A 17,078-nucleotide genomic window follows, 5' to 3' on the forward strand; every position below is an offset into this window, starting at 1 on the left:
CTGATGACACATTTAATACTGTTTACAGTGAACACTGATTGTTAATAGCATGCAAGTGGTTGTTCTGCTAAAACTATTTTGTTAAACATGTTAACATAAGCATTTTCTAGTGAATACATTTCAGTAGTCTGTAATTATTACAGAAGTAGACTGTCAAGCTTGGTATATTTAATGGGACAGTATGTATTATGGCATTTTATTATTGTGACTAGTTGTATACTCTGAAAAGAAATGCACTTTAATGACTGCAAGTTTTGTACAAAGAACTCTCTGAGAAAATGTTTGTGACAGAATTAGTAACACATTAGAGTGAAGTTGTGCTTTATTGAAAGTGTGAGAAAATGGAATGCAGTGATGGACTTAAGTAAACTGAGATGAGTAACTCAAGCAAATATGAAGAACTGAAATGTGTAGAACAGAAATGTGTTTATGAGTTTTGTTCATGATTTTTAAGCGTTTAACATGGAGAAGCAATCTGGAAAGAAGTGCAGTGTACTGTGATTTCATTCTTCCTGCTTTATTCACCTGATACAGGTTGCACACACGTATTTGTTATTGTGCAGTCACACCTGAGACCCGTAACACCTACTTATTGCACAGACCTACATAGTCCCTGCCTCTCTGCACTTGTGACAGCTCAAGCTCCTAAGCAAACTACAACTCTGCTCAAACACAAGAAAGGATAAGATAAGATAAGATAAGATAAGATAAGATAAGATAAGATAAGATAAGATAAGATAAGATAAGATAAGATAAGTCCTTTATTTCTCCCCATGCCAGGGGAAATTCACATTGTTACAGCAGCTTATGTAGCAATAGACGTAGTAATAGAAATAAAATAATAATAGGATTCTTGAGACAACGCAATGGCAAGTTGCACTATTGGAGTAATTCAATTCTACATGTTTGAGCTGGAAAGTAAGGATAAAGAATGATACATGACACCCTGGATGTATGAATTTGTGTTTTTGATGCTGAAGTTTAAAAGTACAAATGCTCACTAACAGTGTTGACTGCTTGTTTTGCTCATAATGTGTGAGGGAGTATTTAAGACCAGCCCTCCAAAATGCCCAAATCCCAATCTGACCAAGCGTCTTTGGGATCCATGGAGGTCACAAACTACACCCTAAGAAGACCTGTGTCAGGGTTCCAGCTGTTTTATCAACACATGCAGGATCTACAGAATATTATACAGGTGGTTTTATTGCTGTGGCTGAACAGTGTTTCATATTTTAACTATTTATTGAATGGCCTTTGGATCAGAACATTTCTATCTTTGTATTGTCTGAAGTGCATGGTTGATGATGTCATTTTTTGTGTTGTCAGCTGTAATAAAAGAGAGAAGCCCTTCGCCTTTCTTTGCTTGCAACTCTTGGATTTTTTTCTCATCATTCTGAACATGTGAAAACCAGTGATGGCATTGATGGGTCTGGAGTAATTAATGTATCCATGTGTGTATGAAACACAAAACATACACTCACAAATGTCGTCTCCATTCCTCACAAGGGATGTTAGTCTGTCTATTTATCCGGTGACCTCAAATTGTTCATGGCGATAAAAGGGAGACCTAAATCTCCTCCTTGCTGCTTCATTATTATCATCATTTTTATGATGATAATTATGGCGATTTCAGAAACAAAGAGACAATGTAAAAAGGCCTGTTTGTACTGCTGAACCTAATGAAAACCATCAGCTGAATCTAATTCCAACTTCACTCTTTTGACTCCATTACTACCTCAGTGTTGTTTGTGGCATGGCAAAAACAACACTGGAAGAGAAAAATAAACCTCCAACAGCTCACTCTACCTGTTCAGCAAATGATAGATGGCATTTCTGTCATTTGAAGTTTATACCTTGAATCTCAATATAAGCTGACAAACAAAACAAGCAAAAAAAGAAAAAAGTTCTCCAAACAGTGGTTAGAGTGAAGCTCCACAGAAATGTGTTTCAGAGTTCCGTTCTAAATACTAATTGGGAGGTCAAATACATGTCAGATGTAATCAGCATCAGTTATAAATTGAACTGGAGATTAGCAGCATGCCGAGACTTTTTTGATTTTTCCCTTAACAGCGTACCATTACTTCATGCAGCTTTCTAATGAATGCTGCTAAGGGGCAAAATTGTTGTTTTTTTTTCTTCCCAAACCAGCTCTGAAAGGAGGAAAATGTGTGCTTCTGCTCCCCTGCTGTCTGCGATGCAAATGTGGCTCAGCTCAGACAGCTGCTGGATATGAGCTTAGACTTTTGCTCTTACTTCCAGAACCCTTTGTGGTATGCCATCAGTGCTGATGTGGCAACAGTAGAAGGGTCAGCCACTGGGGGATGTGAGCTAACACTACTCTTATTTTATCCACATTCTTTCCTCGAATTTTCCTTCACCTTTCAAACTTGTTTTTGAAGGTGTTTCATGGTGTACTTTTATTTAATATCATTTATTCCTCATTTAAAGTTATTCTAACTTTCCCTGTGTAGAAATGTGCTAAATAAATAAAATTCCCTTGCCTTGCCTTTTGAAGCTGCCCCATAAATCTTTGTGAAACAAATTCACCCCGTGCAAGATCTAACTCACAAGTTTTTTGGAGACACATTAAAATATATTTTGGAATATACCCAGTTGTAAGGCGACATCGTCTCACATGAACATGACAAATAATACATACCAGATCCCATACATAATCAGTAAAGCAGGACTAATGCTGTAGAAAATACTCATTAATGTGTCTGGCATTTAAAAACAAAGAGAACACTTTCAGACCCATTTTGTTCCACACAGCACTTATTCCACAAAATAAAATCCTATAAATATAAATCTGGAGAATGAGACTGAGCCAACATTATGTGCAATGCAAAGAACATTTGCATGTCTCTGTTTCATTTTATTTGAAAATGTTTGTGTCTGGAAATCACCGACCATAATCTAAACACAAAGCCCATATTTATCTAATGAAGACAGACCACGGAAACATTCTTTCCCCGTTAACGCTGCATCTGCATCCTGTCCGTGCTGCTGGTTTAGAATCCCAGCTTTCTGTTTGAAGCACTGGTGCGCAGCTCTGTGTGTATTCTTTGTATTTAGTGTGTGCTGTGTGTGAAGGTATTTCTGCATTTACACATAATATTTGTCGATCACTATCTTAAACGGAATGATTTTAAAGTCCAGTAGACATTAAATAGAAAAAGATACAAGAAAAGCCGTTACTTTTCTGCCACCCATAAAACATTCTGCGTGTCACTCTGAGAATGATAATATCTCAAATAACACTGACCCTGGTTGGAGTTCTAAACACTAAATTTCTAAATTTCAAATTCTGACAGGCAATAACAGCTCCTTCTCTCCAAATTTGACACTTGTGCTTAAAAGTTTGTGAACCTCTTTCTATATTGTTGCATAAATATTATTTTAAACTTTGTCAAATTTTCACACAAGACATAGGGACAGATAAGAGAAGCCAGTTAAACAAATGGAAAGGCAGGCAGCTGACGTAGTGTTCACTTGTTGTCATAGTTACAGTGACGACATGCCACTATCTCGCAATGATACCAAAATCTTTAACAAATTTGTGGATCCAGACTATAAGCCGCATCAGTGCCAAAATCCAATCACTTAGTCCTTGTATCATTTCTGACCTTCCCTGAAAATTTCATCTAAAGCTGTTAGGCCTGGGCACCCAGACAGCTCAACTGGTTGAGTGGGTGACCTGTGAACAGGGGCTAGTCCCCCGATGTTCATGGATCTCACGGCCCTTTACTGCATGTTTTCCCCCCACTGTTCTCCCTACTTCCCTGTCTGCCTCTCACACTGTACCTATCTAAAAAAGCCACAAAAAAAATAAAATTAAGTCCGTTTTTGAGTAATGTTGCGTACAGACAGATGGACAAATGTACGCCTAATGTCACATAACTCCGCTGCATTCCTTGGCGGAGTAACAATGTCTGGACTCTATATCTGATTACTTTAATGATATCTTCATTGAAAAAATAAACGTAAGGGCATTTCTAAGTGACCCCAAACTTTTGAAGCGTATGTTTACTGACAAAAATAATCCACTGAAATGGTCTGTAAGTGACAGTCGTATGTATGCGTGTATGTTTTCAGTCCATGGGATTATAACCAGCTGTGATTGGCTGTTACAATGCATGCGAAAGTGTATCATGTTACGATCAAAGGAGACCTTAGAAAAAGAGTTGTTGATGCTCTTCAGGTTGTAAAAGGTTACAAAACAACCTGTAAAGAAGTTCAACTGCAGCAATCTACAGTTAGACAGACTGTTACAGAGAAAATTCAAGACCATTGTTTTCCTCCTCAGGAGTGATCGACTTACAAAGATCCATCCAACAGCGAGGAGTATAGTAGTCTGCAAGGTCACAACATAAGCCAGAGTAACTTCTAAGCAGATAGAGGCCTCTGTCACACTGGCTGATGTTAATGTTCATGAGTCCACAGTTAGGAGACCTCTAAACAACTCTACTGTGCATAGCAGGTTTGAAAGGACAAAGCTACTGCTCTCAAAATAGAACATTACTGCCTGTCTTTAGTTTGCTAAAGATCAAGTGGACAAGCTGGAAGAGTTTTGGCCCCACTAGAACATTCTGATTAAGAAAAACACAGCATTCAAGCATAAAAACATTACCCAAACCATGAAACATTATGCGGCATCATGATTTGGGCCTGTTTTGCTGTATCTGGGCCAGGACGGCTTGCATCATTGATGGAAAAATGAATTCTAAATTATACCAGAGAATTCTGAAGGAAAATGTCAGGACATCCGTCTGTGAAGCGAACTGGGAGACAAAGTGGGTCATGCAGAAAGACAACGACCCTGAGTGCACAAGTCATTCTACCAGAGAATGGTTAAAGAAGAGTAAAGTTAATGTTTCGGAATGGCCAAGTTAAAACCCTGACCTTAATCCAACAGAAATGTTGCAGAAGGACCTGAAGCAGGCAGTTCATGTGAGGAAACCCATTGAAGTCCCAGAGATTTTGCTCAATAAATCAATGAGAAAGTGTATAATTTAGTCTCATTTGATTAATTAAAATCACTTTTTCTACCTGTGTGAAAAAAATCCGGATCTTTAAGGTCAAATATATGCAGTAATACAGACAATTATAAGGTTTGATTAAAATCTAAAAGAGCATTCTTCTTCTTCTTTTTCTTCTTATTATTACTTCGCTAAGGAACTTGGTAGAGTTATGTGACGATTGGCATTGGTTTGTCTGTCTCTCTCTCTGCGAGCAACATTACTCAAAGATGGACTAATGGATTTGGATGAAATTTTTAGGGAAGGTCAGAAATGACACAAGGACCAAGTCATTGGATTTTGGCAGTGATGTGGCTTATAGTCTGGATCCACAAATCTGTTAAAGATTTCTGGACCATTGCGAGATAGCAGCACGGTGTCACTGTAACTATGACAACAAGTGAACACTGTGTCAGCTGCCTCCTGATGATCATATGATGGCGATCCTTCTACAAATCGACCACTGTGGACTTATCGGGACTTATCCATCGGAAATGATACAAGGAACAATTGACTAAATTGTGGGGATGTTTCTGAGTCCCATCAATTCCCACCACCCGCTATATATTTAGGTCACGTGATTCGGTATCCATACATAACGTACACATGCATAACACACGCCTGTGATCAGCACAAGGTAATTTTGTTTGTGAGTATATTCATATTAAATGGCCACATTCTATGTTGCTGTGATTTCTACCACAATTTTTTTCAAGATTTCAGCTGTCAGAAATGATACGACTGAGCAGCCTTGACGGAGTACTGTGCTCTCTGAGAGTTTCTCTTCTTCTTGTTCTTCTTGTTCTTGTTCTTGTTCTTCTTCTTCTTCTTCTTCTTCTTCTTCTTCTTATTATTATTATTATATCTGATTACAATTTCTGTGTGTTTACTCACAGGTGCAACAAGCTGTTTTTTGGTTTTGGAGGACTGCAAAATCACAAAAGCCATCTTCATGTACACTTCATGTACACTGTGTTTTGGCTCTCTGACATTCATTCATTCAGTCTAGATTTGAATGCATATCAAAATCTAACTTTTATTAATGTCAGTATGTGCTGGATGATTCTTATCAATAATCAGCCATCCACAACTTATTAGGATGTGTCTCACCATGTACTTTCAGTTCCGTGCCTGCAGCCATCATCATGCGTTAGCAGGAATGGTGTGCATTCCGTCTGCGATCTCTAATTTGAGAGATCTGCCATGTGTAATTATGCTCAGGTCAAGCGGCTATGGTACCTCCATTTATTCGTTTAATCTTCTTAAATGGCAACAGGATGTAACACAGTAGGTACATGACCCTCTGCTTTTCTTCACTGCAAAACAGGAAGCGCCTCCACACACACTCGGTGTACTAAAAGAAACAATCTGAAATGCAGATTCCACACAGGAGCTCCCAGCATTTTTTGTTTTGTTTGTTTGTTTCCTTTGGGCAAAACTCATGTTTCTAACAATAAAGACATTATGCATGCAAATGTAATCAAGTATGACTAACGAAATACAACTTGTTTAATCATTTGAAATAAACTAATTATGCGTGTTCCTGGCTAATTTAGTGTACTTGTAGTCAAAGTGCACAGACTGTCACAAGCATCCTTCACAGTGCTGATTCTGGAGTTGCTCCCACCATGATTTGCTCTGGCAGGCTAGAGTCCTGATGGCAAGACTGAAGGTTTTGAGGATCGAATACAGAACTAACATGCAGTGTTATGTTTTAAGAACATGGGTCCTATAGTGCTACACTACCAGTCAAAAGTTTTAGAATACCCCAATTTTTCAATTTTTTTAAAAATTGAAATTCAAGTAAGTTCAAGTCCAATGTACAGTTGGAAATCGTAAGTGGTGAATTACCAGAGGTTAAAAAAAAGGTAAGGTTACCTAAAACTGAAAAATAATGTACATTTCAGAATTATACAAAAATGCCTTTTTCAGGGAATGAGAAATGAGTTCAAACATCACACAGGACTTTTGTTCGCAGTCGAGTAGAGAAAGGATGGTTCCTCAGAGTGTGACATCAACTGTCAAACATGGAGGAGGAAGCGTGATGGTCTGGGGCTGTTTTCCTGGATCCAGGGTCAATGACTTGTACAGAGTGAAAGGTACCCTGAACCTAAACGGCTACCACAGCATTCTGCAGCAACATGCAGTACCTTCTGGTATGTTCCTAGTTGGTCAGAGGTTCATCCTACAGCAAGATAATGACCCAAAACATAAGTCCAAGCTATGCCTGAACTACCTTAAGAACAAAGAACAAGATGGTAAGCTTGAAAACATGGAGTGGCAGCACAGTCTCCAGACTTAAACCCCATGGAGCTGGTTTGGGATGAACTGGACAGAAGAGTGAAAGTAAAGCAGCCTACAAGTGCCACACATTTATGGGAACTTCTGCAACACAGTTGGGAAGAACTTTCTGAAGAATATTTCATTTTCATTGTGGAAAGAATGCCAGCAGTGTGTTCAGCTGTTATATATGCCAAAGGTGGTACTTTAATGAGTCAAAAGTTTAGAATACATTTTGATTTCTAAACTGATTTATTTATTTACTTAATTTGCTTATTTGTTCTATGCTTTCATTTCAGAGTACAATGAGACATTGACATGCATTATTTTCAATAAAAAAACTTGAAAAAACTTTTGTCTGGTAGTGTACATTACAGACGTTTGGGAATGTCTTCTAAAATAACTTTGTGCACAGTGTTGGACAATGACAAGAATTTCAATGTGTTCTCAACAACTATAATTAAAAATAATAAATGAACCACATTTGGAGTACAGTATACAAACATTTGTGGTGCTGTATATTTGTATCTCCAGAAACAGTTTCTTCATCAGCAGTGGCCTCTCCCCTAGGCTCAGCAAACTGTTTTTAATGGGGATGAGAGGAGCAGCTGTGATTGCTCATTAGTGGCCATGTGGAATGTTGCCATGCTGTATTTTGCAAAGTCAGACACTCAACCTTGCAGAAAATATTTTTTTGAGTGGATTTTTCATGTGCAAATCTTTCCTCAGAATTAAGATAAATGAACACCTGGGGTTAGTTAAACCAAATAACAGTGAGAACACACATCATGTTTTGAGACCATTTCACGTGTTTTATGTCAGCATTTGTAAATGTGAGTGCAAAATGAGCGCAAAACGGTGCATACATGGCAGGAATATGGATGCATTTATGGAGGCATTATCCAATATCCAGCTTTATGATCACACTGTGCTACCCAGAACATACAGTTAGTGTATATTTTGTAGTGATTTTTATTCTATTTTTTTCCTGACTGGAAATGACATAAACAGTGAAAAAGACAGCAAGGCATTCTGTTTGTGACATACACAATACATTTAAACTCTTTCAGTTTTGTTTTCTTTCTAACTCCAAATAAATTATTCACAAACTTTGACATTATCTCTGATGACAATCAAATAGGCCTTATGACCGCTTACTATCTTTCTCCATGTCTCCACTGGGATTTTGTTATTTTTCTGCTTTTGCAACAATCTCTAGGTCTTGGATGCTTGAGGCTTCCTCATCATCTGGTCTTCCTCCACAGTTCTTTGATGGGATTCAGGTCTGGACCACTCTGGCTGTATGTTTCATATGATTGTCTTGTTGAAAGGTGTTATGTTGCCCGAGGACCAGTTTTTATGATTTAGTTTTTTTTATTATTATTTTTATTTCTCATGATGCTCTTTACTGTGATTGAGAAGTCACTCCAAGCACTACATTCCCATTCCTGCTTGACTGTGGGGTAGGAAAGCTTGGGGTTGAATGATTCTCATTTCTTTTGCCAAAAAAAAAAAAAAACAAGCCTTTGTCTCCATTTGACCACAGAATTGATGACCAAAGGCTTTTCTCGTTGTCCAGGTGATCTTTGCGTACCCGTCTTGCAGAATCGGAGTCCTTCTTGGTCGGTGTGCATGGAGACAAGCCTTGTTCAGTGTCTGCTGGAGTGTCCACCCTGAGGTGTCGGTACCAGAATTGTTTAAGATGGATGCTTGTAGGTCTCTCACACTTACATTCTTACCAGTGCAGGGGTATCACTTCTGGCTTCCTACCACACCTTTTGAGATTTTTCACAGAGTGGAACTCCTTGTACTTTTTAAGATGCTTTGAAAGGCTTCCAGTGGCACTTCAAGACACTTGGAAATGACTGTACAGCCTTTCCCAGTTGTGTGAGCAGCCAGAAAGTACAACTCTGTCTCAGGAAGAAACCCTAATAGCAGCTCATTAAGTTTTTGGTTTTAGCTATGACTTCTATTTGATTAGTAACTGACTAGAACTAGAGCTATTGCAGTAGCTGATCTCAATTTATGTTGTAATCGAATGCTGCAAATCATGGTAGAAATTAACTGAAGCATTTGGAATAATATAGTAGCTGCATTTCTTAAAGCATTGGGACAATTTCAATCTCAAAATTTGGGATATGGCCTTTTTATTAAAAAGAATGTAAAAACAAAAATAAATAAACAAACAAAACTACAAATGAATTAAGTCCATCATCTTTTCTAGCACAAAATCTTTTAACTTTTATCACTTGTTCATGTCATTTTCAAACAGAGGAAACCTTGTGATAAAATCAGCGTTGATATGAATACCTAACTGTAGGTTGACTGATGTAGTTTCACTTCAATGCACAATATGTTGTGTGTATTTCTCATAAATGAGGTCTAAAAAATGAAAGTAAGTTCAGTAAGCTTTTTTTTTCTTCCTTATATCGGTCGAAGTAACAGTTTGTTTTCTTACTACTCCTCCCTTTTATGCTAGAGTCTCATGCAGATTTTAATAATAACATGATGCAATAATTTGTCTGATATTGCTGTTTCATGAATTAAAAAAAAAGAAAGTGTATTTTTGTGACTGTTGCCATAACTGATGTGACATCTTGCTTAGCCTTTCTGACTATCACAAATTAAATGCCTGTCATTTCCTCAAATCACTTCAGGCATTTTAAATTTTGATAGCAGAGGGCTCAAAGACTCCAAATTACAGCTGTATTTGTTCCATGCTCTAAACTATGATCAGTGGTGTAATACAAAATAATGAATGAAAATATCTGTAGTGTAGTCGGTAAACATGACTTGACACGTTACATAACGGCATGAAGCTTGATCTGCATATACAGCCAGAGGGTCCAATGCCGGCAATACATAAATGAGGCTGTTTCAAATTATGCACAAGCTGAGCTGTTATTATTGCACAAACATATTTCTCTTGACCTCATGTCGGCTACAGCCACCCAAGTTTTATTTTGTAACAGTTTATGCAGTAAATATCCTGATATCAGGGCCTCGATCACTTGGACATCAGTTTTCACTTATACTTGCTAATTAGACTTCCGTTCCAGTTATAGGTAGTCGTAACTATGCCAGGGATGTTGTGAGGTCACTGGACTGTAAGTCCATGAAGAAGCATAAAAAATGATCCAACACTAACAGGGACAAAGAAAGTAACAATAGAGTGAAGGCTGTTCATACCTAACCATCCATCCATTATCTATGCACCGCTTAATCCTCATTAGGGTTGCGGGGGGCTGGAGTCTATCCCAGCTGACTTAGGGTGAAGGCAGGGGACACCCTAGACAGATCACCAGTCTATCACAGGGCTACATACAGAGACAAACACTTGCATTCACACCTACAGACAATTTAGAACCACCAATTAACCTCAGCATGTTTTCCGTGGGAGGAAGTCGGAGTACCCGGAGAAAACTCAAGCATGCACAGTGAGAACATGCAAACTCCATGCAGAAAGATCCCAGGAAAGCCGGGACGTGAACCAGGGATCGTCGAGCTGCAAAGCGAAAGTCCTCCCCAACCAGTTCTGGGAAAACTAATTTTATCAGCCACTTTCAGACCCATTCCCTGTGTGGGTTTCTGATGGGTATAGTGTCACATAGTCAGACTGCAGAATGGTCTGACTCGTCATTCTTCTTCTATCTGGAACACACTCTTGCTTGCGCATTTTTTGTTTAAACCAATCATGGCAGTATTTGGCAAAGCTAAACAAAACATGCAGCAAAATGTCCTCTCAAAATATTGACGGATGAGATTTAATGGGACAAGGAGAAGAGCACTGCCATTAAAATGACTAATTCACTGAAAAAAGAAAAAGAAATAGCAGAACTGCCTTGCTGCACGATCTAAACCCTCTGCAAAACATGACATTTAGACCTTCTACCTGCAGCCTACACCTGGTGAGTCAGACTATGGGTATGCAGGTATCCTGTCTGAAATTACAAACTCCAAAATTGGGAAATTACATTTTGTTTATTGGGTTTTTTAAGTGTGAGTGGTTGTTTGGCATGTATGCGACAACACTTTGAGCAGATGTCTATTCAAATGTTCCTAAATTGTGACTGACACACAGAAATTATGAGGCATTATAGAGTTTTTGTTATCCCCCACCGAGACTTGTCTACTTGGAACCAAAAAAGAAAAGACCAGAAGATGAAACAAAGTACAGAAATCTCTTTTGCAAAAACTGCTGGTAGAAACTCACTGTTAAGAAGAAGCCTGAGAAATAGTTTTAAATGGTCTTTCAGGAGGCTGAGTGTTCATTGGTAATAATACAAGAATAAATACATTTTTATGGAATATGTTCAGATATATTCAGTGTCATCAAAAAACTTTTCTTTTTTCCTTTGAATGTTACACTTTCCATGATACTTTAACATGATAATGCAAATTAAATTGTAATATAGTTCAAAGGAGTGTTGCAAATAGGAAATGCTGTTCCAAAATCTGAGTCATCCATATTTAGATCTACAGTTTATTACAACTTCTGCATCCATTATCACAGTTTTTTTTCCTCTCACCTCTTCTGAAGCAGAACTTCACAGTCTACTGCTAAGCTGCCAAATCTTACAGCTTGTCAACGTCAGTCTCTGTGGTTCGACCAGTAAAAAAGACAACAAAAACATATCAAACGCAACTCTGATCATTGTGTCTGCACAGGACTCTTCGTGATTTAAAAGAATTTATGGTATTGTTTTGTTTTGTTTTGCTTAACTGTGTTTGATGGTCTTTGACTAGTAAAAACTTTTCTCATATATATTACAGCAATCATGTTTCACAGTGCACTGAGAAAGTATACAGCTTGGACAGACTTTATTTTGTTTTGCTTTATTTTTTAAAATAACACGTGCGATGAAATAGCCAGACACAATGGAGAATAATCAAAACAATGATGCATTTTACATTTGCTTTAGAGAGGAGAATGTACAGTGCCCATAGGCAACAGTTTTATTGCATTTGTGCATCTTTTCAATGCCCAGATGACCTTGGGATGCAATTCAATCTGCAATTCAATCTGTTCCTTTCATTTCTGGCCTTCAATTAGGCTTAAAGCACAGAAGCACAAAGTAACAGTGACTGACTGGAGAAGGAAAAAATGGGAATCCAATCTAAAATGGCCTCCTGTGCTCCATGTGTCTGACATCTGTTGTCTAAATTTAAACAGTTCATCATTTATATCTTATGATGGATTAACAGAGTTGTTTCCCAGAGCATGAATAATATGTGAGAACTCACATTTTCAAGGGACAATTCAGCTTCAGTGCGCAGCACGTTTGCTCTGGTAACATATTGTTTTCTATTAAAAAAAATAAGGAGTCGTCTGGGCAGTGTTCACTCTAGCCATAGAAGATTATTCCTCTGAGCTCCATGCCAGGTAACGTAATGAGATGCTTAGTCCACAGATGAGACCTCGGCATATGCCGGAGTGTCACTTTTGTTTAGGGAGGCAATTTTTTTCAGAATGGGAGATTGTTTCAACTTGAGTTCAATGCATACATTCTGTGAACCTTTAACAAATACTTTATGATGTAAATATGCATCATACACTGCATAGAATAAGATTTTTATTTTCTCTATGACGATAAATATATCATCCGTGGGTGTACTGATCGCCCAAGGATAATGTACAGAATAAGAAATGCCCTGATTTAGAGCAAATGGTTTACCATAAATTCCAGTGAATAACAACAAAACAGTTGAATATGATACAATTTAAAACAAATGCCCTATAATACACGCCATACATTATTATATATACATTTTAGATAGGCTTTAAACTGTTAAAAACCTAGCAGAGTAGACACAGAGCCTCTCTGACAGTCTCAGATCTAACAACACAAATATACTAAACAGCATAGAGAGCAGTGTAGAGATACTGCTTCACATCATATTGATTTTGCTTACATAATTCACACTTCACACTTGAAGAAAAGAAGAGATCTTGCACCATGTCTGTACAGGATTACTGCCAAGTAATGCATCCTGTTGCCCATTTCTCAGCTACCCATCTTACACATCCAAGAATCAGACTTGCTTCTTTTGAAATCAGTGCAGTGTCACACAGGCTACAAGGTTCACGTTTTCATTTTTATCATACATAACCAACCGGAAGTGTATGGATATGCTTCTTTATGAGCATTACTGTAGTGTTTGCATATTGGACGTGTATCTAATTGTTTCCATAGTGATCCAGAGCAGTAGTGTGTATGAATGCAAATAAATAAAAACTGAACTGAGGTTTGATGTAATAATTCTACTTTCAAAACTTTTCTTTGTTTTCTGTGCAGGTATAGATGGCCTTGGTTACTACGATTCAGTTCCATCATAAATGAATAAAAGGCAGTTTTCTTGTTGACTTCTACAGATAATTCAGCAGTAGGTGCAAAGAACTTTAACACTAATTCCATTCATCCAGTCGATAATTACTTTGTTAAAGTTATTTTCCATTTAACAAAAATCAACAACCAACAACACAAGGCATGGAACAATCAGCTCTACTAAGGAAGTAAAACAGATAACAGATACCTTGTAAATAAAGCAATTTCATCAGAATTGTATAGAAAGTAATATAGCTTCAGTTTGTATAAAAATCTTGATCTCAGTCCTATGACAATGGCAGAGTAAAGGACCCAGTTGCATTAGTATGTAGGCAGGTTTTGTTACTTTACTGATTTAGTCATGATCTAAAAATGCCAACTGAATGCTGCTTTTGAACCCCTTCAAGTGCAAGAACTCAGTGAAGTCCAAGGTTGACTATTTTCCCTCAGTTTCTATCACTTCTTCTTTGCCTCCTTCAACAACGAGGCTCTTTTTCTTTTGCCAGGTTGAGTTTCCACAAATATCCCAGTTGTTCCACCATTTCAGCTGCCTGGGGAATCTACCTGTTTTGGTTGCACAATTTCAGATGCGCTCACTTGTGCCATAAATTGAGCCTTCACTTCAGGACATTTTGAACCAGGTTCTAGAGAGCATTAAAAAGTGAAAGCAATGTTTATAGAGAACCAATCTAATTGCAGAAATTAAGCTCTTTTCAGACATTAACTCTAGCTTTATTGGTTACTGTAACTGTGACGAAGACATTTGTCTATTTCCACCCAAACCAAGATGTTTTCCAAAACCTAACCAGGCTAATTTTGAGCCTCAACCTAGCCAACTGAAGGCAAAAGAAAAGTCTTTTATTTTTTCTCCATACTCATGCAGCTTGTATTCAGAGGGTTAGAACACACTACCTGGTACTTTAAGTTAGATCCCTTGTTTGGTTTTCAGTCACTCGGGCATTGTGCTTGGTTGTAGCACCCTTTTTCAGACATGGCAACACTTAAGGTAAAAAAAAAAGGTGCATGTTTCCACAGCACAAGACGTCTGTGGAAAATATTTAGAGAGAGAAAGCGAGAGATGGAGGTTTGTGTTCAAATCTTTCGAGTAGAAATATGGAGCTTGTCTTTTACGGTCTGCACCTGTTAAACCTGTTAGATTACAAATGTAATAACTATGAGCATAGAACATATAAACAAATGAAGTAAAAAAAAATAATTTAGAAGAATTTATTAAGCTGTGCTTGAAGCTGTTGTCCTGTGAGTCGACTATCACCAAGCTGTTGACTCTCAGAAACTTGTCTTCTGATTCTGTTGTGGCTTTGGGTCTTCCAGACCTCTTCCTGTCAGAGTTTCTGAGTGCCTTTTGATGGAAGAAAACTGTACTCACTGACACCTTGACTTTCTTCGCAATTTATATGCTGGAAAGACCTCCATTTTTAAGTGTTATGATGGTCTCTCTCTCTTCTATTATTAATTGCTTTTTCCTCATCATTTTTATAGCAACACACTACTTTCTACAGTACAATACTGTTCAAATAATGCTGTGGAGGGTTTGGTGCCACAGTGTGTTCCATCACTACTTTTATGCAGATAGAGGGGGTTGGAAGTAATCAAGAAAAGTTGGGACACCTGTAGGATTTGGTAGCACCAACTTTCAAGGCTTCATCAACCTCCATTGCTGCAGAACAGCTTTAAGTTGTTGTACATTATTTTTCAGTTTTGGGTAACCTTACGTTTTTTTTTTTTGTTTGTTTGTTTTTTTAACCTCTGGTAGTTCACCACTTATCTTTGTACCATTTCAAGATACTCATTGGACTTGAACTATTTGAATTTCAATCAAAAAACTGGAAAATCTGAGGCGTTCTAAAACTTTTGACCAGTGTACTAGTTGTGGCTGGATTAGTGTTTGTATGCACTCATGTACACAATCTATCTGAGTGTAAATGAAAGGAATATGTGTTTCATACAAGAAGGGTAAATTGTATTTTAGAGTGACCTCAGCAGAATCCCAACAGTTTTAAATGTTCAAATCTTTCAGTCTTTTTTTTTTTAGTTCATCAAACTGATTTTGTGAATGAGTCATTACAACTGTCAAACTATTCTTGATATGTTACCTTGGTATCACAGGGCAGAAGAATGTGCACAGTGTCTCCTTGTTCACGCTTTCCCTTGTTCTGCTGTAACCTTCATATGACAGCATTCAATTCAGGCTTGAGGCATGTTAAGTGAAAAGGAAATGTTACAAGGTCTAGTCAAATAAGAATGCTTTTCTGACTTTCATGGAAGAGCAACTGAGGTGTCTATTCACCCGTATTATATTGCAAAATTGTTAGATTGGTGCATGTCTGAAAGGAGCTTCTGTGTTTTGGCAACACAGCTCCCAGCAACCAGTGGCAGCAATCAATGGAATGTTGCTAGGCAATGCTCCAATCTGAGTGGAGTGAGCAGACGTAACATTACATAAATACAAAACATAAAACAGTGAAGATTCAGAGTGGATTTCAGGAACACTTTAAGTTTAAATTGGTCTTTAACATTGTATCATGTGGTATAGTATTTATACTTTGCTATAACAACAGCAGTAAAGGATTTTGACCACATAAAATAATCCCCCAAACAATTGTCCATATCAAACTAAGATGATGATACTTATTAGTCATTTGTTAACTGAGACGGAAAGAGTGGAACTACAGATTTGTCTGGCACAGGAATTAATCACTGTTTCCGAATTACAGCCAACCAAAGCCAGACATCTGCCTCCTAACAGCAGGGATTCAGAAAGCTGGTCTCTCCACAAGTAAAGAAAAAGAGATGATTGTTTAAAAGAAATGGGAAATAAAAGAGATGCTTGTGTTGTTTTATAATGCTGTTTTTTTGTTGTGTTTTTTTGTCTCTGCATAAAAACACTTAAAGTGACCCCATGCTCCCTGTTTCTACATGCTATTCTTCACAGCCAATATCCAGTATTGTCAGTTGTAGTCCCATTTAACCCTTGAGTTGTCTTAAGATCCTGGACACTCCCCTTGTACTAAGGGTCAAAAATGACCCGCCTCTAAAATAGAGCAGCTTAATTAAATTTTCAACCATAAATCTATTTTAAATGAAGAAACAACCTGTCATGTATCACACACTTTGTGAATGTCTGGGTTTTTTGCTCCTCAAAGGGCAGAAAGACTGCATTTAATCAGTGGACATCACTCATTTCTATTACATATATATTGCATATTTTGTCTGTGAACTTGAGTCATGTGGAGTCGTGGATGGGCAATGATGCACCCGCAACTAGAAGTTCAAGTTTATCTGAGATCAGTCATTAGCACGCATAATCTAAAAATTTCACTGTATGTTTGTGTGCGTGTGTGTGTGTGTGTGTGTGTGTCTGTGCGTGCGTGTTGTTGTGACTTTAAAGGTGTGTGTGATATGAATGTGTGTTTTAGTCCTATGTGACTTTAAT

This window comes from Amphiprion ocellaris, chromosome 2 (assembly GCF_022539595.1).
Source record: "Amphiprion ocellaris isolate individual 3 ecotype Okinawa chromosome 2, ASM2253959v1, whole genome shotgun sequence".
Taxonomy (NCBI): domain Eukaryota; kingdom Metazoa; phylum Chordata; class Actinopteri; family Pomacentridae; genus Amphiprion; species Amphiprion ocellaris.